The sequence below is a fragment of the Hemiscyllium ocellatum genome, chromosome 15, assembly GCF_020745735.1.
Source record: "Hemiscyllium ocellatum isolate sHemOce1 chromosome 15, sHemOce1.pat.X.cur, whole genome shotgun sequence".
Taxonomy (NCBI): domain Eukaryota; kingdom Metazoa; phylum Chordata; class Chondrichthyes; order Orectolobiformes; family Hemiscylliidae; genus Hemiscyllium; species Hemiscyllium ocellatum.
Window position 1 is genome coordinate 55250083 of NC_083415.1, and position 23508 is coordinate 55273590.

A 23508-nucleotide genomic window follows, 5' to 3' on the forward strand; every position below is an offset into this window, starting at 1 on the left:
GCCTCCACGACATCCTCTGGCAGCTCATTCCATACACATGCCACCCTCTGTGTGAAAAAGTTGCCCCTTAGGTCTGTTTAATATCATTCCCCTCTCACCCTAAACCTATGCCCTCTGGTCTGGACTCCCCACCCTAGGGAAAAGCCTTACTACATACCCTATCCATGCTGTTAATGATTTTATCAACCTCATGAAGGTCACCCCTCAGCCTCCGATGCTCCAGAGAAAACAGTCCTAGCCTATTCAGCCTCTCCCTATAGCTCAAATCCTCTAACTCTGGCAACATCCTTGTAAATCTTTTCTGAACCCTTTCAAGTTTCACAACATCCTTAGAGAAACAGACTTAATATTTCAAGTCCAGTATGACTGTTCCTCAGAACTGTGCATTCTCTGCACATTATTCTGCCTTCCCAAATATCCCCTGATAATCTTTCACCCCTTTACTTATCAGGAATCTATATATCTCTGCCTTAAAAAATATTCAATGATTCTGTTTTGACCCCTGCTTTTGAGGATGACACTTCCAAAGATATGTATTCAGTACAGCTCCTGTGAGTCCTCCATAATCATGCCTGCCTTGTAATTTAGTTGTATTTATTGATATCAGATGGTAAAACATCTGGTTAACCAGGAAAAGTCTCTTCTGGGAAGCAGCAGCATGGATTTGAATTCCATGCAGAGATCACCACCGCATGGAGTAGGAGGTCCATGCACATTTATGAAAAGATAGAGGCCTTGATGAAGAAGATCTTTTTAGGGACCAAGAGAAAGTTCTGGTTGTAAAATTAGATATCCCTCAGGGACATGTGGATATCTTTAAAGTACAGTGGAAGGACAAGAAAGGAAAGGCCCAGGGAGTTAGAGATCAGTGCTGTCACTTCACACAATGAGCACCACCACCATGTCCATTTGTTCCTACAAGGCGCAACTATGAGAAGCCCATAAAGGGGCAATAAAATAAATTTAGACCATGGCTGCCAAATTAAGAAGGCCTCAAAATTTATTTTAGCAAGAAAACAGCAAATCTAAAGAAATCTAATGAGAGAGTCTGAGAAAACAAGAAAAGTCAAGAGAAGCTAAAAAATTATAGGGACTGGGATTTTAATTAATCTGGGATTTTGGCAGATGGATTTAGAAGGGCTGCAGCCAGGGAATGATTTTTAGAAATTTGTGTAGAAGACAATGCATGGTGTTTTGGACGTGAAAAGTAGAAAATCGTCCATTATGCATTACAAGAAGTAGGTAAAAGATGTGTGGCAACCATTTTTGACAGGAAAACCCAGAAAGCAGTACAGAGATATAAATATATTATGAAGAAACATAATTTTAACTACAAAGCAGAGAGTTAATAGAATTTAAGTAGCAGTCAGAATTGACAGCAGTGCTGGATGTCTTGAAATGGGTAAAGGTAGATAAATCCCCAGGACCTGATCAGGTGTACCCTAGAACTCTGTGGGAAGCTAGAGAAGTGATTGCTGGGCCTGTTGCTGAGATATTTGTATCATCGACAGTCACAGGTGAGGTGCAGGAAGACTGGAGGTTGGAAAACATGCTGCCACTGTTTAAGAAGGGCAGTAAAGACAAGCCAGGGAACTATCGATCGGTGAGCCTGATGTTGATGGTGGGCAAGTTGTTGGAGGGAATCCTGAGGGTGTACATGTATTTGGAAAAGCAAGGACTGATTAGGGATAGTTAACATGGCTTTGTGCGTGGGAAATCATGTCTCACAAACTTGATTGAGTTTTTTGAGGAAGTAACAAAGAAGATTGATGAGGGTAGAGCAGTAGGTGTGATCTATATGACATCACTAAGGCGTTCAACAAGGTTCCCCATGGAAGACTGATTAGCAAGCTTAGATCTCATGGAATACAGGGAGAACTAGCCATTTGGATACAGAACTGGCTCAAAGGTAGATGACAGAGAGTGGTTTTAAGACTGGAGGCCTGTGACCAGTGGAGTGCCACAAGGATCGGTGCTGGGCCCTCTACTTTTTGTCATTTACATAAATGATTTGGATGTGAGCTAAAAGGTACAGTTAGTAAGTTTGCAGATGGCACCAAAATTGGAGGTGTAGTGGACAGCGAAGAGGGTTACCTCAGATTACAACAGGATCTTGACCAGATCGGCCAATGGGCTTACAAGTGGCAGATGGAGATTAATTCGGATAAATGCGAGGTGCTGCATTTTGGGAAAGCAAATCTTAGCAGGACGTATACACTTAATGGTAAGGTCCTAGGGAGTGTTGCTGAACAAAGAGACCTTGGAGTGCAGGTTCATAGCTCCTTGAAAGTGGAGTCGTAGGTAGATAGGATAGTGAAGGCAGCGTTTGGTATGCTTTCCTTTATTCGTCAGAGTATTAATTACAGGAGTTGGGAGGTCATGCTGCGGCTGTATAGGACATTGGTTAGGCCACTGTTGGAATATTGCGTGCAATTCTGGTCTCCTTTCTATTGGAAAGATGTTGTGAAACTTGAAAGGGTTCAGAAAAGATTTCCAAGGATGTTGCCAGGGTTGGAGGATTTGAGCTATAGGGAGAGGCTGAACAGGCTGGGGCTGTTTTCCCTGGAGCATCGGAGGCTGAGGGGTGACCTTATAGAGGTTTACAAAATTATGAGGGACATGGATAGAGTAAATAGACAAAGTCTTTTCCCTGGGGTCGGGGAGTCCAGAACTACAGGGCATAGGTTTAGGGTGAGAGGGGAAAGATATAAAAGAGACCTACGGGGCAACTATTTCACGCAGAGGGTGGTACATGTATGGACTGAGCTGCCAGAGGAAGTGGTGGAAGCTGGTACAATTGCAACATTTAAGAGGCATTTGGATGGGTATATGAATAGGAAGGGTTTGGAGGGATATGGGCCAGGTGCTGGCAGGTGGGATTAGATTGGATTGGGGTATCTGGTCGGCATGGACTGGTTGGACCGAAGGATCTGTTTCCATGCTGTTCATCTCTATGACTCCATGACATGCTCTGCAGAGCAACAGTTGACAGCTTTACAATGAATGATAAATAATTTATTAGTGAAATTAAACTGCAGATATTTTCAAATCAACCAGTTCATAGTGAGGTGGTGAGACTTGAACCTAGGCCTTCCAGCTGAAAAGTAGGGATACTACCACTGTGCCACAAGAACCTTTGTGCCACATTCCCTGATCAGGGATTAAGTTGGGACTGTGGTGATGAAAGTACAAAATCCTAACCACGAGACCACCAGGGAATTGAATTTTATACTGAGGCTACCATGATGTGGTGGCTTGCTCTTCAATGTGCTGGTCAGGAATCTCCGAGATGACTGACTACCTCATAATGATTTATGCTATTTGTGCGAGTCTTGAACAATGAAAGCCAGTATTGCCAACTATTTTCTCCATGGAAACGGGCCAATTTATGTTTGATGGACACATTTACCTTATTGCTGCCAACCAGTTTTTCAGTGGGTATAAGTGAAGTTTAAACACAGAGGTACTTATTATGGTCTTAGAACATAAGAACTAGGAATAGGAGTGGACAATTCAGCCCCTCGAGCCTGTTCTTGCTTTTAATGCGATCATGGCTGATCTCATCTTGGCCTCCATTTCCAACTTCTTGCCTGTTCTCCATAACCCTTTACCCCTTGCTAATTAAACTTCTGTCTATCACTTGTTTTATATTTTAAGTTTACCAGCAGCCACCAAACTCTGGAGCAGTAAATTCAACAGATTTGCAACCTGTGACAAAAGTAATTCCTCCTCACCTCTGTTTTGAATCTGCCTTCTCTTAGCTAAGACTATGACCACAAGGGGAAACATCCACTCTACATCTGCTTTGTCAATCCCTTTTAGCATCTTATATATCTCAGTTAAATCTCCTGTCATTCTTCTAAACTCTAGTGAGTTTCGTCTAAATTGCCCAATCTATCCTCGTTAAAAATCATTCAACACCAGGTTAGATTCCAACAGGTTTATTTGGAAGCATTAGCTTTTGGAGCGCTGCTCCTTCATCAGGTGGTTGTATGATTTTTAACTTTGTACATCCCAGTCCAACACCAGCACCTCCAAATTTAATCTATCCTCATAAGACAAGCCTTTCATATTGCATGAAATATTTGCTACATGTGGGATACCCTGATGTGATTGTGTCAACTGATTGGCCACATTTAGCTTTAGGGTCTTTCAGCCGGTTCTGGCAGTAGACTAAAAGAGCACTATACTTCGTTAACAAGATGGTTTATTGCATGATAGCAGTAAGTCCAATTACTTTGTTAGTCAGATATAATTATTAGGACTCACAGGAATTGTATGGAACACATCTGCTTCCTCTGAGGTATGTAAAACCCAGACTGTATGAGAACGCATCTGATTGGGCGGAGCTCAATGTAATAAGAAGATGACCTCCTTCAGAACCATTACCATATACAATAGATTCTCCCCAAATTGTTTTTTTTTGTAGTTAGTTAATGGTTGTAAAGATAAAGTCACCACAGTCCCAGAGAACTACTCTCTCCTTAGAGAGAGATGGCTGGTGGTAGTTTAACTTAAGGGTTACCATACCTCAGATAAGGGACAAGGTTAAGAAAGCAGGTGAACTCAGCTGGCATAGGAACTGAACCCACGCTGCAATACAAACCAGCCATCCAGCTAACTGAGCTAACCAGCCCCAAAATAAACTAGTGCTCGCTGGGGATACATTCTTGTATGTAACTGTATTATATTAGCTACCACACCAACTCCCACCAAGTCACAGAGTCATAGAGCTGAGGAACAGATCCTTTGGTCCAACTCAACCTTGTTGACCAGACATCCCAATCTGACCTGGTCCCATTTGCCGGTTGTTGGGGGCCACAATCTCTCTCAACCCTTCCTATTCATATACCACTACAGATGTTTTTTAAATGTCATAATTGTCCCACACTCCACCACTTCCTCCGACAGCTCATTCCATACACGCACCACCCTCTGTGTGAAACGATTACTTCTCATGTCCTTTTGAAGTCTTTCCCCTCTCACCTTAAACCTGGAACCTCTAGGTTTGGATTCCCCTACCCTGGGGAAAATACCTTGCTACCCATGCCCCTCATGAAGCTTCACAAATCCAGGTGATCTGGACATTTCGCAATCTTTCCAGAATGTGTTATCCTTGAACTTGGAAGATAAATGGGTCTTTTATTTGAGGGTTGGTAATCTCGGTCCTGATCTTGACCTTGATTGGTCTGTGAACCATTAACATCACGGCATCCCTCACTGGATTTGTCCCAGTCAAACATCTGGAATGATGGTTCCGTAATGAGATAAGAATCTTGCAATGCCTCCACACAACTCTCTCCGCTATATAAATAAGATACAATCACTGCTGGCTGACTGATCCTTGTGACAGCTATACTGTTCTGCTTGAGATACCTTATCTCATATCCTTCGAATGCCCTTGGCCCAAGTGTGGCAACTAGCATGCATTGTGACATCCATGATAATGAACATCTCTTTCTCCCTATAAGACTGCTTTTTGATGTCTAGTCAGCACAAACGATTTGGACCGAAGGGTCAGTTTCTGTGCTGCATGACTCTATGACTCGATGAATCAATGTTTGTAGAATTAGAATTAGATTTATTGTCACATGTACTCAAGTACAGGGATACATGAGTACCATGAAAACTGTACAAAGTCACCATTTCCGATGCCATCTAGGTACAAAGACACCTAGGTACAAAATCTTTGGTTTGAATTAGAGGAATAAAGAAACAAAGGTGAAGGTTCAGCACATTACAATCCTTCTAAAGCAGGAAATCCACGCTGGGCTTCCTCAAGTCTGGTAGTTCACGCTGGGCTTCACTCAAGGCCAGGAGTCCTGTGTAGTCTGTGCACTCAATGGTGGAGTCAGCCTCTTTGGTAGTAAAGGATGTTGGACCTTCAGTGTCCTCCATACACCCTCTGTGTAAAAATATTGCCCCGCAGGTTCCTTTTAAATCTTTCTCCTCTCACCTTAAACCTATGCCTTCGAGTTTTGGACTCCCCCAGTCTGGGAAAAAGACCTTGGCTATTCACCCTATCCGTGCCCCACATGATTTTATAAACCTCTATATGGTCACCCCTCAGCCTCCGATGCTCCAGGAAAAACAGTCCCAACCTATTCATCCTCTCCCTAAAGCTCAAGCCCTCTAACCGCAGCAACACCCTTGTAGTGGGCGGCACGGTGGCACAGTGGTTAGCACTGCTGCCTCACAGCGCCTGAAGACCTGGGTTCAATTCCCGACTCAGGCGACTGACTGTGTGGAGTTTGCACGTTCTCCCTGTGTCTGCGTGGGTTTCCTCCAGGTGCTCTGGTTTCCTCCCACAGTCCAAAGATGTGCGGGTCAGGTGAATTGGCCATGCTAAATTGCCCGTAGTGTTAGGTAAGGGGTAATGTAGGGGTATGGGTGGGTTTCGCTTCGGCGGGTCGGTGTGGACTTGTTGGGCCGAAGGGCCTGTTTCCACACTGTAAGTCTAATCTAATCCTTCCTATAATGTGGTGACCAGAGCAGCATGCAATACTCCAGGTGCGGCCTTACCAGTGTCTTGTATAGCTGAAGCATGACCTCATGGCTCCGAAACTCAATCCCTGTACCAATAAATGCCAACACACCATATGCCTTCTTCACAACCCTATCAACCTGGGTGGGAATTTTCAGGGATTTCAGGAATGATTTGAAAGTTTCAAGCATAAGCTCTTCATAAGGAATGACTCCTGATGAAGAACTTCTAAGAGAATGATCAGGGAGAAGGTAGGGCCAATCAGAGGTAGCGGAGGGAACTTTTGCCTGGAGTCTGAGCAGATAGGAGAAGCCCTAAATGAGTTTTTAACTTTGGTTTTCACCAAGGAAAGGGAACTCGTTGTAAATGAAAACTTAGAGGAGCTGGGATACAATCTTGACCAAATCAAGATTAATGAAGTTTATGTGCTAGAAATTTTGGAAAACATTAAGATTGATAAGTCCCCAGGGCCAGACTAGATTTATCCTAGGCTGCTCCGGGAAGTGAGAAAAGAGGCTGCAAAGCCGCTGGCGAGGATATTTGCCTCCTCACTCTCCACAGGAGTCATACCAGAGGATTGGAAGGAGGCAAATGTTGTTCCTCTTTTCAAGAAGGGTAATAGGGAAATCCCTGACAATTACAGACCGGTCAGTCTTACGTCTGTGTCCAGCAAAGCTTTGGAAAGAATTCTGAGGGATAGGATTTTTGACTATTTGGCAAAGCATAGTGTGATTAAAGGCAGTCAGCATGGCTTTGTGAGGGGCAGATCATGCCTCACAAATCTTATTGAGTTCTTTGAGGTGGTGTCAAGACAGGGTGATGACGGTTGAGCAATGGATGTGGTGTATATGGACTTCAGCAAGGCTTTTGATAGGGTTCCCCATGGTTGGCTCATTCATAAAGTCAGGAGGTATATGATACAGGGAGATTTGGCTGTTTGGATTCAGAATTGGCTGACTGACAGAAGGCAGAGAGTGGTTGTAGATGGAAAGTATTCTGCCTGGAGGACAGTGTTGATTGGGGTCCAACAGGGCTCTATTCTTGGGCCTCTAAACTCTTTGTAGTTTTTATAAACAACTTGGATGAGGAGGTTGAGGGGTGAGTTAGTAAATTTGCAGATGACGCAAAGGTTGGAGGTGTCGTCGATAGTATGGAGGGCTTCTGCAGGCTGCAGTGCGACATAGACAGAATGCAGAGTTGGGCTGAGAAATGGCAGATGGAGTTCAACCTGGATAAATGCAGTGATGCATTTTGGAAGGTCAAACTCAAATACTGAATATAGCAGTGTGGAGGAACAGAGGGATCTGGGTGTACAAGTACAGAGATCCCTCAAAGTTGTGACCCAAGTGGATACAGTTGTTAAGAAAGCATATGGTGTTTTGGCTTTCATTAACAGGGGGATCGAGTTTGAGAGCCACGAGGTTTTGCTACAGCTCTACACGTACCTGGTGAGACTACATTTGGAATATTGTGTCCAGTTCTGGTCGCCCTACTATAGGAAAGATACAGAGGCTTTGGAGAGGGTGCAAAGAAGGTTTACCAGGATGCTGCCTGGACTGGAGGGTTTGCCTTATGAAGGATGGTTGAATAAGCTCGGACTTTTCTCTTTGGAGAGAAGGAGGAAGAGAGGAGACCTGATCGAGGTGTACAAAATAATGAGAGGAATAGATAGAGTCAATAGGTAGAGACTTTTCCCCAGGGCAGGATTGACTGGTATGAGACATCATAGTTTGAAGATATTAGGAGGAAGGTATGAAGGAGACGTCAGAGGTAGGTTCTTTACGCAGAGAGTTGTGAATGCATGGAATGCGTTGCCAGCTGCGGTGGTGGAAGCAGAGTCATTGGGGACATTTAAGTGACTGCTGGACATGCACATGGATAGCAGTGAGTTTAGGGGTGCGTAGGTTAAGTTACTATATTTTACATTAGAAGTAAATCACGGCACAACATTGTGGGCCAAAGGGCCTGTTCTGTGCTGTACCTTTCCAAGTTCTATGTTCTAACTTATGCTGGGAATGTGGACTCTCCTGCTCCTGGGATGCTGTCTGACCAACTGTGCTTTTCCAGCACCACACTTGTTGACTCTGACTCCAGCATCTGCAGTCTTCACTTTGCAACCTGGCTGATATTCGACCACCCTGCACGCGATTAGGAATGAGCAAGAAATATTGACCTAGCCAGAGACACTGTGAATGAATAACAAAATATAAGTCGGTCAGAAGCTTCTGCTGCGCGCAGATGATTTAGAATACATCCGAAATGAGCAGCAATTTAAAACCAAATTACAGAAAATGCTGAAGTACTCAGCAGGGTGGTTGACAAAGATGTGAAGATAATTTTTCAGATTTTGCCTGCTACGAATTTCAACTGCTGGATAACTGTCCAAAAAACCTGCGCATGAAATAATTTCGAGACTTTTGCACACTATTCGAAAATGTTGCAATTTAAATTAGTCACATTTTGGAAGCGGGAGATTCTATTAGTGAAATAACAGGGAAAGTTTAAATGAAATGACATTGCAAAATCAGTAAAAATTGCCATGTAGATTTGGAGTGGCTCGTCACTCTCGGACACACCATTAGAATTACTCAAAGGGCAGTATTAGCTAGAAGTTTAATATTAGGGTAATTGCTAACGTTCTGGGTTAATAGACTTTAAATGCTCTTAGTTCGAGTCCCACACGCGGTGTTGTTTGTATACAGGCAGGTATGGAAAGTGAGAATGCTGGAGCAAGTCCGTGCTTCAGTATGTTTGAACATCCTGCTAAAAGTGATAAGTACAGCTGCTGAGTGCCCTGCTTTCTTTACGGTGAAAAAGTAGGTTTCCAAATGCCACTGACATTTTTCTTTTCTCAAAGCGCCCATTCCAGATGCTGCAGCGACTCCTCCTGGACAGACAACTTATTGAGAACACCAACTATAGCATTAATGCGGTATAAGATATACATGACTTAAATAAAAGTATATCACAGTTCATATATGTGTTATTATAGTTATGAATTACCGTTTTTAGTTTGTATTTTTGTTTTTATTTTGTATTTTGATACGAAAATATACCTAAAAAGTGTCTTATTTTCCTTTACGTTGTCTATATGTGTAATGCAATTTTTATAGGAAAATAAGATTTACTTGTTATCAGTATATATTCGTTATGTCAAAATACAAAAACAAAAACACAAACTAAAACACAATAATTCTTAACCATAGTCACATATATATAAGCTGTTGTATTTTGATTCAACGAATATATACCTAAAACAAGTGAGTTTCTTAACCATAGTCACACATATATAAGCTGTTGTATTTTGATTCAACGAATATATACCTAAAACAAGTGAGTTTCTTAACCATAGTCACACATATATAAGCTGTTGTATTTTAATTCAACGAATATATACCTAAAACAAGTGAGTCACGTTTTTCTATAAAAATTGCATTACACAATGTATAGGAAAACAAGAATCACTAATTTTTAGATATATTTCCATATCAAAATAAAAACAGAGTGTGCAGGAAACATTCAGAAGATCACGTACCAACAATGAAGGATGTTGTGACAATTCCAACTTTCACAAGTTTATAATTTCCCCAGACAGCAACTATCCACAACTGGTATACTCCAGCACTCTGTGAAGTCCTCACCCTTAAAAAAAACAGTATTCCCTAGGTTACAATTTCTGTATTGAATAACATCATATTTAAGGTTATGCAAGTATGTGCGATCCAGAGAGGAAATTAAATATTGTTGAACTTTGCTCTTGCAGTACTGAAATAAAATTTCAAGAAACCTTTTAGTATGTACAATATACTACAGGAATAAAAGATAGAGGTGGGCAGAGAGATAAAGAAGACAGGTTTTTAATGAAAAGAAAGTTGCCAGTACAAAACAAAGTAAACTACCCAAAACACTCCTGAGCATTTCTTACAATTTAATCTTTTGTGGAGATTGGGCATTGCTGGCTAATTCAGCATTTTTTGCCTACCCCTAATTGCCCTTAAGAAAATGGTGGTGAGATGTCTTCTTCACCCTTTTCCAGAACTATCTAACCGTTCATCCTCATCCTTTACTGTTCATGGTCCTTAGTCTGTGCAAAAGTAGAACATGAGTTGGCCCCTCCAGCCTGTTCCACCATTCAATCAGATCATGGCAGGGTTTATTGGAAAGACTAGAAAATGTGTGCTGTGTGGTCCAGTTTGTGTTCAGTGACACTGAGGGAGCACAGATATCATTCCATGTCAGGATTATGTGTGGCCTGGAGAGGAGCGTGTAAGTTGAGGTTTGTCCATGTCTCTATTGCTCTTGACCTTTGAGGTGGTTAGGGGTCATGAGTTTAGATGATGCTATTGAAGAGGCTTTGGTAAGTTGCTGCAAAGAATCTTATGTATGATACTCCCTGCTGTATTTTGTGATCAAAGGGATTGAACATTCAAGGTGGTGGATGGAGTGCCTAAGAGTTAAAAACATAGTAAAAGAAAGACGATGAGCAGAAGACAAGAGAATAAGAGGGGAAGGATGCACATGTTGAAGATGTCAGGGAGAATTTTTTAAAAACCTTCTTTCTGTCAACACCTTTCAAAACTACAATATAATGTGCTTCATATTAAGCCAAAGTGCTTGTGGATTGTGGCCCTACTGCCAACATGGCAGCAGTTGAAACAGTTAGGATTCTTAAGGTCAGTGACAGGGTAAATGCTGAGAGGATGTTTCCTCTCTTGGGAGTCTAGGACCAGAGGACATAGACTCAGAATTAAGGGGCCCCTATTTAAGACTGAGCTGAGGGGGAATTTTTTCTCTCAGAGGGTTGTGAGTCTTTGGAACTCCTTGCCACATAGAGCTATAAAAACAGAATCCTTGTGCATATTTAAAGTTAGTATGGATATATCCTTGATCAGGTGTGGAATCAAGGATTATGGAGAAAGAGCAGGAAAGTAGACATGAGGAATGTGGATTGGCCATGATCCTATTGAATGATTGGAGGGGTTTACTCATGTTCCTGAGTCTTATGGCCTAATTGTTTTATGGACTAATTTTGCACAGACTATGGATCATGAACAATAAATGATGAGGATGAACAGTTTGACAGTTCTGACAAAGAGTCACCAGACTTGAAACGGTAACTCTGATTTCTCGCCACAGATGCTGCCAGACCTGCTGAGATTTTCCAGCAATTTCTGTTTTTGTAACAGCTAGATGATGTTGGCTGAATTTGGCAAGACACCTGATGATGTCCGTGCCCTTCAAGTAAGATCATAGAATGTTTTACATTCACTTGAACAAGCAGTTTAACACCCACCCAGAAAGATAGCATACTTGATAATGTATCATTTCCTCACCATTGGAATATCAGAACATTAAATGCGAGAATAGGACTTCAAACCACAACCTTCCAATTCAAAGAGATGAGAATTAATTATTTTTTCATACCAAATGAATCAAAATGACAGAAGCAAGTGAGGCGATGTAGGTTTTGAAAAAGAAGTGTAAGGCTTGTTATTATGACTTATTTTCACTGTGTTTGAATGATGTGACAAATCAATTTAAACAACAAATGTTTTTCTTTTTTAAAATCAATATTGCTGTTTGAATGAAAGCAAGTGCCTGATTGAGAGAAAGTGAGGACTGCAGATGCTGGAGATCAGAGTTGAAGAGTGTGGTGCTGGAAAAGCACAGCTGGTTAGGCCACATCCAAGGAGCAGGAGAGTCAATGTTTTGAACATAAGCTCTTCATCAGCAATGAGGGAGTGGCCCTCCTTAAATGGGATGGGGGTGGGGCTGGGGGTAAGGTAGCTGGGAACGCGATAGGTAGATGAAGGTGAGGGTGAAGGCGATAGGCCAGAGAGGAGGGTGGAAGGGATAGATGGAAAGGAAGATGGCCAGGTAGGACAGTTCAAGAGGGCAGTGCTGAGTTGGATCTAGGATAAGGTGGGTGGGGGGGAAATGAGGAGACTGGTGAAATCCACATTGATCCCGTATGGTTGGAGGGTCCCTGACTGGGTTGGATTAGTAGAAAGGACTGACTATCCAAGGTTAGGGTTATCACTAATTGGCAGTCAAATGAGGGTTAAGCCAACACAAGGGGGCAGATAACCTGATTATGTTTAGGTTTAGATGTATAAGACCAATGTCCTTTGCAGTCAACAAGTTGTGTAGAATTTTCCATTCAGCGGGTATCTAGTCTTCAGTGTGTCTCCATGAAACTAAAAGTATGGATCCGGCAGCAATCAGGAATTGTAAGGGGTGGCTCTGTAGCCCCTCCTGTACCTGCTGCAATGTAATCTATTGGCATGGGCAACTGGATCAAGCCAGTTAAACTCTGATTAAACTCTGCTGACACTGGGGTACAGCTGGAGAAACATACGCAAAAAGTAGAGAGGAGGTTTAACTTTGAAAGAAAATTAACAGGAAGGTCAACTTGCTTGAAGGGCAGCCCTCCTGTTGGAATGATCAAAAGTTATTATTTTCTGCTATAGAAATTTCAAGGAAAAGTAGAGATTATTTTTGGTTTTTCAATGCATTGGGTGCATCCGTAGAATTGGTAATGTAACTAGTTTTCTTATTCTTTATTTTTCTACAGTCTGGGAATTTAGAATAGTGGGAATGGCGGTTAGGGCAGTTGAATGTTCCTCCTGCAGAATGTGGGAGGCAAGGGCCACCGCTAGTGTCCCTACTGACTTCATCTGTGGAAAGTGACCTAACTCCAGCTCCTTGAAAACCATGTGAGGGAACTGGAGCTGGAGCTGGATGAACTTCGGATCATTCGGGAGGCGGAGGGGGTTATTGAGAGGAGTTACAGGGAGGTAATCCCAGCACAGGTACAAGAAAAAGGCAGATGGGCTACAGTCAGGGGACGGAAAGGGAACCAGCAGGCAGTGCAGGGAACCCCTGTGGCCGTTCCCCTCAATAACAAGTATGCCATTTTGGATACTGTTGAGGGGGATGGAATTACCAGGGGTAAGACATGGGATACAGGTCTCTGGCACAGGGTCTGTCCCTGTTGCTCAGAAGGGCAGGGGAGAGAAGAGCAGAGCATTAGTCAGAGAGACTCACGGTTGGTGTGTTGCCTCCTAGATGCCAGCATCCATGATATCTCAGATCATGTTATCGGGATCATGGGGAGGGGTGCAGGGAGCAGTCCCAAGTTGTGGTCCACATAGGTACTAATAGGTAGATATAGGTAGAAAAAAGGATGGGGATTTAAGGCAGAAATTCAGGGAGCTCAGGTGGAAGCTTAGTACAAGAACAAACAGAGTTGTTATCTCTGATTTGTTGCCCATGCCACATGCTAACGAGGCAAGGAGTAGGGAGAGAGAAGAGTTGAACACGTGGTGAGAGGGATGGTGCAGGTAGGAGGGATTCAGATTCCTGGATAATTGGGGCTTATTCTGGAGTAGTTGGGACCTCTACAAACAGGATGGTCTACATTTCAGCCAGAGGGGGCTCAATATCCTGGGGTGGAAATTTGCTAATGCACCAACAAGCAGGAAGGTGGTGTCAAGTGTGTCTACTTCAATACCAGGAGCACCTGGAATAAGGTGGTGAACTTGCAGCATGGGCTGGTACTTAGGACTTTGATATTGTGGCCATTTCGGAGACATGGATAGAGCAGGAACAGGAATGGTTGTTGCCGGTTCCGGGATTTAGATGTTTCAGTAACAACAGAGAAGATGGTAAAAGAGGGGGAGATGTGGCATTGTTAGGAGAAAGTGAGGACTGCAGATGCTGGAAATTAGAGTTGAGTGTGTGTTGCTGGAAAAGCACAGCAGGTCAGGCAGCATCTGAGGAGCAGAAGAATTGACATTTCCTGATGAAGGGCTTATGCCCGAAATATCGATTTTTTTGTTCCTTGCGTGCTGCCTGACCTGCCATGCTTTTCCAGCAACACATCTCGACATGTGGCATTGTTAGTCAAAGACAGTATTACGGTGGCAGAAAGGACGTTTTTTTGGACACGTTTTAAGGACTGAGGTTAGAAACAGGAAAGGAGAGGTCAACCTGTTGGGAGTTTTTCTGTAGGCCTCCAAATAGTTCCAGAGATGTCGAGGAAAGGATAGCAAAGATAATTCTGGACAGGAGCAAGAGTAACAGGGTAGTTGTTAAGAGGGACTTTAACTTTCCAAATATTGACTGGAAATACTATAGTTTGAGTACTTTAAATGGGCCAGTTTTTGTCCAATGTGTGCAGGAGGGTTTCCTGACACAATATGTCGATAGGCCAACAAAGGGCAAGGTCACATTGGATTTGGTGCTCGGTAATAAACCTGGCCAAACTATTAGATTTGGAGGTAGGTGAGCACTTTGGTGATAGTGACCACAATTCGGTTATGTTTACTTTAGCGATGGAAAGGGATAGGTATATAATGCAGGGCAAGGGTTATTGCTGGGGGAAAGGCAATTATGATGTGATTAGGCAAGATTTAGGATGCATAGGATGGGGAAGGAAGGAGATGGGCACAATTGAAATTGGAGCTTATTCAAGGAATAGCTACTGTGTGTCCTTGATAAGTATGTACCTGTCAGGCAGGGAGGAAAGGTTTGAGTGAGGGAGCCGTGTTTTACTAAAGAAGTTGAATCTCTTGTCAAGAGGAAGAAGAAGCCTTATGTTAGGATGAGACGTAAAGGCTCAGTTAGGACACTTGAGCATTCTAAGTTAGCTAGGAAAGAGAACACTAAGAAGAGCCAGGAGAGGATATGAGAAGTCTTTGGCAGGTAGAATCAAAGAAAACCTGAAAGCTTTCTATAGATATATCAAGAATAAAAGAATGACTAGAGAAGGATTATGGCCAAACAAGGACAGTAGTGAGAAGTTGTGTGCAGAGTCCAAGGAGATAGGGGAAACACTAAATAAGTATTTTTTGTCAGTATTCACGCTAGAAAAAGACAATGTTGTCAAGAAGAATACAGGGATATAGGCTACTAGACTAGATGGGATTGATGTTTGCAGGGAGGAGATGTTAGCAATTCTGGATAGTGTGAAAATAGATAAGTCCCCTGGGCCAGATGCGATTTATTCTAGGATTCTCTGGGAAACCAGGGAGGAGATTGCAGAGCCTTTGGCTTTGATCTTTATGTAATCATTGATACAAGAATAGTGCCAGAAGACTGGTGGATAGCAAAGAAGGAGAGTAGAGGCAACCCTGGTAATTATAGACCAGTGAACCTTACTTCAATGGTCAGTAAAGTATTAGAAAAGGTTATAAGAGATAGGAATTATAATCACCTGGAGAGGAAAACATTGATTAAGATAGTCAACACAGTCATGTGAAGGGTAAGTCATATTTTACAAACCTTATTAAGTTCTTTGAGTTGGTGACCAAACAGATGGATGAAGGTAAAGTGATTGATGTGGTGTAAATGGATTTCAATAAGGTGTTTGATAAGGTTCCCCACAATAGGCTACTGCACAAAATATAGTGGCATGGGATTGAAGGTGAATTTACCGGTTTGAATCAGACATTGGCTAGCTGAAAGAAGATAGAGGCTGGTAGTTGATAGGAAATGTTCATCCTGGAGTTCAGTTACTAGTTCTGGATATAAGTTTGCTCACTGAGGCTGGAAAGTTCATTTCCAGACGTTTTGTCACCCTACTAGGTGACATCTTCAGTGGGCCTCCAGGCGAAACACTGCTGCTGATTCCTGCTTTCTATTTATATGTTTGGGTTTCTTTGGTTTGGTGATGTCATTTCCTGAGGTGATGTCATTTCCTGTTCTTTTTTTCAGGGGGTGGTTGATGGGAATTATCTCAATGTGTTTGTTGATAGAGTTCTGGTTGGAATGCCATGCTTCTTGGAATTCTCGTGCGTGTCTCTATTTGGCTGTCCTAGGATGGTTGTGTTGTCACAGTTGAAGTGGTGTCCTTCCTTATCTGTATGTAAGGATACTAGTGAGAGACGATTATGTCGTTTTGTGTCTAGATGATGTTCATGCATCCTGGTGGCTAGTTTTCTGCCTGTTTGTCTAATGTATTGTTTGTTACAGTTCTTGCTCAGTATTTTGTAAATGACATTAGTTTTGCTTGTTGTCTGTAGGGGTCTTCCAAGTTCATTAGCTGCTGTTTTAGTGTATTGGTGGATTTGTGGGCTACCATGATGCCAAGGGGTCTGAGTAGTCTGACAGTCAATTACTAGTGGTGTACTTCAAGGATCTGTTTTGGGGCCACTGCTGTTTGTCATTTTTATAAATGAACTAGATGAGGGTGTAGAAGGATGGGTTAGTAAATTTGCGGATAATACTAATGTCGTGGAATTGTAGATAGTGCTGAAGGATGTTGCAGGTTACTGAGGCACATAGATAAACTGCAGAGCTGGGCTGAGTGCTGGCAAATGGAGTTTTCTGCAGAAAAGTGTGAGTTGATTCACTTTGGAAGGAGCAACAGGAATAGAGAGTATGAACTAATGGTAAGACTCTTAGCAGTGTAGATGAGCAGAGAGATCTCGGTGTCCATGCACAATGATCCCTGAAAGTTGCCACTCAGGTTGATAGGGCTGTTAAGAAGGCATATGGTGTGTTAGCTTTTAATTGTAGAGGAATTGAGGTTTGGAGCCACGAGGTGATGCTGCAGCTGTACAAAACTCTGCTCTGATACAGCTGCACTTGGAGTATTGCATGCTGTTCTGGTCACCATATTATATGAAGGATGTGGAAGCTTTAGAAAGGGTCCAGAGGAGATTTACCAGGATGTTGCCTGGTATGGAGGGAAGATCTTATGAGGAAAGACTGAGGGACTTAAGCCTGTTTTCATTAGAGAGAAGAAAGTTGAGAGGTGACCTAATTGAGAGATATAAGATAATCAGAGGGTTAGATAGGGTGGACAGTAAGAGCCTTTTTCCTCAGATGGTGCTGGCTAGTACGAGGGGACATAGCTTTAAATTGAGGGGTGATAGATTTAAAGTTAGGTTCTTCACTCAGAGAGTAGTCAGGGCGAGGAACGTACTGCCTGCAACAATAGGAGACTCGCCAACTTTAAGAGCATTTAAATGGTCATTGGATAAACACCTGGATGAAAATGAAATAGTGTAGGATAGATAGGCTTCATGGATTGGCGCAACATTGAGGGCTGAAGTGCCTGTACTGCACTGTAACACTGTAATGTTCTATGTTCTATTAATTCTGATTTGGTTTGCACATTTTCTTTGGCAGGGTAACAGTAGGGCTGAATAGAAGCTGGGTGGTTGCGTGGTTCATCTGCTCCTGCCCATGTTCCTTCAGATGCTCAATTGTTGAGCATTTGGTGGGGTAGCAACTAATCAGAGAGGCAGAAAGAGAGGCTCAGGGTCCCAACTGTAGACAGGGATGTCATGCAGCTGCCAAAAGGAATTCATGATGTGGAGATATTGGTGTTGGACTGGGGTGGACAAAGTTAATCATCACATGACAACAAGTTATCGTCCAACAGGTCTATTTGAAACCACAAACTTTCAGAGCCCCCGCTCATTCCTTAGGCAGCTAGAGAGACAGAATACATCAGACATAGAATTTATAAGTAAAAGACTAAAAGGTCACACAACTTATGTGAATGTATTGTGGCACATGACTCTATTGAACAAACCTAGATCTCCGAAACCTTATATTTTAAATAAACCTATTGGACTCTAACCCAGCGTCGTGTGATTTTTGAAAAGTAACTCAGTCAGGGCTACAAGTTTAAAGACCATGGCATGCCCTCTAATGCTTTTTTATCTTAATAATGGGAGCCCAAAAGAGCTAAAAGAAATTACAAAGACATATGGCAGCCACGACTACCTTCATCAGCAGAAGCTGCTGATTTAATTGTGCCTCACGTTGCAGCCCCTTCCTTGTGTCTCCTCGTCATTGCTGTTGTAAAAACTGTCCCAAAATATTGATTGCCCGCAACACGCAATGGGAATTAAAACATTGCAAATAATTGGGTTTTTCACAAGTTCGATGTCTTGTTAATTAATCATTTCAAATTGGCGATTAGGTTGCTGATTTCACAGCTAACTATTTGAGTCACCTTTGTCCTATATCCTAAAGTAAGTTGGGTTAACAAAAATATATTAACCTTGGATTTAAAATTAACAGCTGACCTCACATTAACTCCTGCTTGTGGGAGAGAATTCCAAACTTTTACCACACTTTGTTGTAAAAGTCTTTCTGACTAACTTCTGAAATGTCTGCTTATACATTTTAGGCAACGCCTTAGTCCTATACATATTCCAGTGGAATTTTCTCTCTCTCTCTCTCTCTTTTGTTTCGGCTGCACAGGACATTGATTCAACCACTTTTGGAATATTGTGTGCAATTCTGATCTCCGTCCTATCGGAAGGATGTTGTGAAACTTAGAGTCATAGATGTACAGCATGGATACAGACCCTTCGGTCCAACTTGCCCATGCTGACTAGATATCCCAACCCAATCTAGTCCAGAATGTCCAGATTACAGAGGAGGAAGTGCTGGATGTCTTGAAACAGTTAAAAGTGGATAAATCCCAGGACCTGGTCAGGTGTACCCGAGAACTCTGTGGGAAGCTAGAGAAGTGATTGCTGGGCCTTTTGCTGAGATATTTGTATCATCGACAGTCACAGGTGAGGTGCCGGAAGACTGGAGGTTGGCAAACGTGGTGCCACTGTTTAAGAAGGGCGGTAAAGACAAGCCAGGGAACTATAGATCAGTGAGCCTGATGTCAGTGGTGGGCAAGTCGTTGGAGGGAACCATGAGGGACAGGATGTACATATATTTGGAAAGGCAAGGACTGATTAGGGATAGTCAACATGGCTTTGTGCATGGGAAATCATGTCTCACAAACTTGATTGAGTTTTTTGAGGAAGTAACAAAGAAGATTGATGAGGGCAGAGCAGTAGACGTGATTGATATGGACTTCAGCAAGACGTTCAACAAAGTTCCCAATGGGAGACTGATTAGCAAGCTTAGATCTCATGGAATACAGGGAGAACTAGCCATTTGGGTACAGAACTGGCTCAAAGGTAGAAGACAGAGGGTGGTGGTGGAAGGTTGTTTTTCAGACTGGAGGCCTGTGACTAGTGGAGTGCCACAAGGATCGGTGCTGGCTCCTCTACTTTTTGTCATTTATATAAATGGTTTGGATGCGAGCATAAGAGGTACAGTTAGTAAGTTTGCAATGACACCAAAATTGGAGCTGTAGTGGACAGCGAAGAGGGTTACCTCAAATTACAACAGGATCTTGATCAGATGGGCCAATGGGCTGAGAAGTGGCAGATGGAGTTTAATTCAGATAAATGTGAGGTGCTGCATTTTGGGAAAGCAAATCTTAGCAGGATTTATACACTTAATGGTAAGGTCCTTGGGAGTGTTGCTGAACAGAGACCTTGGAGTGCAGGTTCATAGCTCCTTGAAAGTGGAGTCGCAGGTAGATGGGATCGTGAAGAAGGCATTTGGTATGCTTTCCTTTATTGGTCAGAGTAATGAGTACAGGAGTTGGGAGGTCATGTTGCGGCTGTATGGGACATTGGTTCCCCACAAGGTTCTAAATTACCCCACAAGAGGAAATACCCTTCCAGCCCTACCTTGTCAATTGCCCTCAGAATCTCACATGTTTAAATATGATTCAATAAGAATGTCCAAAGCTTTGATTCAGGGATTCTGGTAAATGTAACATGAAATCCCGAAACATCCGATTCTCACTTTAGGGAATCACTATCTGACAATAGAGGAAATTGGTGACATCTCCTTTAGGGTTCATGTGTACCACCACGATGAGCGTTATCTATAATGGCTTGGTTCAAAAGCTCTAACACTGAAAATAACAGCCCACAGGACACCAGGTAGCTTCACTGTGACACTGATGGTAGCATCTGCCTCTTTAGCCATCTGCAAAAGTATGTCATGTGAAGACTCCCCATCATAAATTGATTAGTTTACTGCGTCACTCTCATATTTTGTTTACGGAAGGAAGCTGTTAATATATCTTTCTAAATTCCATGGAATACACCACAGGTTTGAGTAGAAAATCCAAGTTGGTGGAATACTCTCTATCTATCTGGATGTGTGCAGCTCTAGCACTTAAGAGGGTTTACATCATCCAGGATAAAGCAGCCCACTTGATTTGCATCCCATCCATCACCTACAATATTGACTCCCTTCACCATCTGTGTTCTACGTCAGCAGTAACATCTATGAGATGCACTACGACAACTGAAGAAGTCTCTTCAGATATCACCTTATGAACCCATAACCTCAATCACCGAGAAGGACAACGGCAGCAAATTCATGGATTACCTGCAAGTCCTGACTTGGGATTATATCACCATTCTTTTACTTTGACCTAGTTGAAATAATGGAGCTCCCTCCTTCTCACTGCCTCGAGTGCATGTAAATATAGTCTTGTACAGGTCATTCTGCTTTAATGCACATTTCATCAATGTGAATTTGCGGTAAAGCGATTGATGAATTGGGGAAGTTATTTCTAAAGCGCAAACGTTTAAAACATGTATTGGCTGTAACACGATTACATCACCAGCACATTAAACACTGTTTCCAAACCGTGATTTTTCTATAACACGGGGTTGCACAAGAACTCTACCATCATGGTTTTGAAGAACTGACTGTAAATGTAAGAGATGTCTTTGGTTTGTTTGGAACAAGTCAAACACCAGTGTTTGTCTGTTTCCTTGATATGTAATTGTTCAGAATTGAATTGCATTTGAAACTATGTATATGTACAAAGTTTTTTTTGTTGAATAAAAAAATACTGGAGCTCTCGATCTTACAACATTTCAGGCGTACCTACACCACAAGGATTGCAACGGTTCAAGAGGGCAGCTCACTGCCCCTTCTCAAGGGCAATTAGGGATGGGCAATAAATGCTGGCTGAGCCAGTAAAGCCCATATCCCCTGAGTAAATAAAAAGGACTCTTTTTTTAACTTAACCCTTGGGATCTAGTCATCATTCTGGTAAATCTATGTTGCATCTCTACAATCACCAGAAAGTTTTCAAAGTGTTTAGTAATGCTATCCTTGATTATAAGCTCTAACAATTTCCTGATGTAAGAATAACTGGTTTTTAATTTTACAGTGTCCCTCTCCCAGCTTTGTTAAAGAATGGAGTTATGCGCAACTTTTCCAAGATAAAAAATAGCTCTGGAGTTAAGAGAATTTTGGAAGGTTATAGTGTGGTAATTGAATGTTCTCACTTACCTCTCTTAAAGTCAATCAGTCAGTCGTAACTTTTCAACTTTTAGTTTAGCCTGTTAAATAACACGATTTAGTTTTTCCTAGCGATAAAATTAAAATCACGATTGAATGCCAGCAATATTCAATCCTAGAGCAATGTGAGAACCAGCAGTTTAAATGCACTGATCTGCCTCTCTTGTGACAGATACCTTGTCTATTAAGATTGGCTCACTGTCGATTCAGTCAGCTTCATTCCATTCTTTATGTTTCTTTTTTTTTTCAATCTGTGTTAAGTAAGTCTGGGAGTGATCAAAATGAACATATCAATGTAATAGATATATTTAAGGGGAAATCAGACAAGTATATGACAGATTATAGATTTAGTTGTGTAAAGTTTGAAGGAGGCTCAAGTGAGCATAGGCACTTACATGGTCTGGTTGGGCCAAGTGGGCTGTTGCTGTGCTATATATCCAATGGAAATGAGCTTCTTTGTGAGTTTTGGTTCAAGAGTGACAACAGTGTAATCAACCTTGCGTCATATCACAAGATGGATGATAGATTACGATGAGGACAACCCTTGACCTATTTCAGTCCTCTGATACAAAAAAAGCTTACGTTATTCAAATATTTCTCATAAATTACTCAATGACTTTTGCCTTTATTATTGTTTCAGGATGTTCCAACTATAAGTTGATCATTGATCCAATTATCTGTTGTTTCTCCAAGTTCCACTCCGGTAAACATCCACAATTGTTCTTAATACCCCGTCTGAAATGCTAGGGGAGAAAAAAAATGTAGATCACAGTAAAAGTTCTGTCTACAAGGCATCATCCCTCTTATTACCTTTTCCACCACACACCTATCTCAACTTTGTTCCATTTCTGTATCTGAATGGAAATTACCCGTGTAAATTCATCATCCCGCAATTACTCAATAAGGCTACTTGTTTTCTGCTGTCCACAATAGGCTCAAAGTGCATCTTCAAGAAACGTTTGGGAACTGGCATTTCTTTTCAGACAAACACATTTGACAATGTCCAAAACAAAATGACTTCAAACAAAGTTTTAAAGATATAGGTACTGTCATTAGGATTTACATTTATCTTTCTGAATTTATTGTGCCTGTTCTTTTCCATACGTGGAGATGAGCCTCTCCCAGAAGCTGAGATTTGCAGTCAATGTTTGCCCGAAGTTGCAACACTTGAACAGTAATTACGTCATATGGTTGGATGTATGCAACGCATCAATTGTACTGACCACGTATCTTATTTTAACTTACATAAATTTCTGATAACTTATTTGCCAAAATATTTAAAGAAAACTTTGAGAGCAAATTTTAAAAGTCTTATTCATGTAACATTTCAAGCAGATTGTTTCCTGAATGAAATAGGTTACCTGTGTTTGTATGTGATGGAGAGTGAAAATTATACTTCACTCGTCTGAAATGTTAACTCTCTCTCTCTCTCTTTACAGGTGCTACTTGATCTGCTGAGTATTTCTGGTTTCGTTTCTTTTATCAGATCCTGAATCTACAGTGTTCTGCTGTTCATGAAAAATACAGTGTTCTGTGTACACTTTTTTTCATTTTTAAACCCCCATAATATATTGGAACCAAAGTAGGTCATTCAGCCCATCAAATCTACTGTCTTTTTTTAACCACCAAGTTCACAATCTGTCAGGGTAGAGTTCAGTTTGTACCGCATTGCTGGCTTTAAGTCTTCATTGACATCTGAAGGGTGGCATCTCAGAATATTTGTCCAGACAGTATTATACTGGCTGAATCATTCCTCTTTTGAAAAAACACAAGCTGGTATTAAAGGTGTGATATGTCGATAGGTGATTTCATAAAGTTATAGAGATGTACAGCACAGAAACAGACACTTCGGTCCAATTCATCCATGCTGACTAGATATCCTA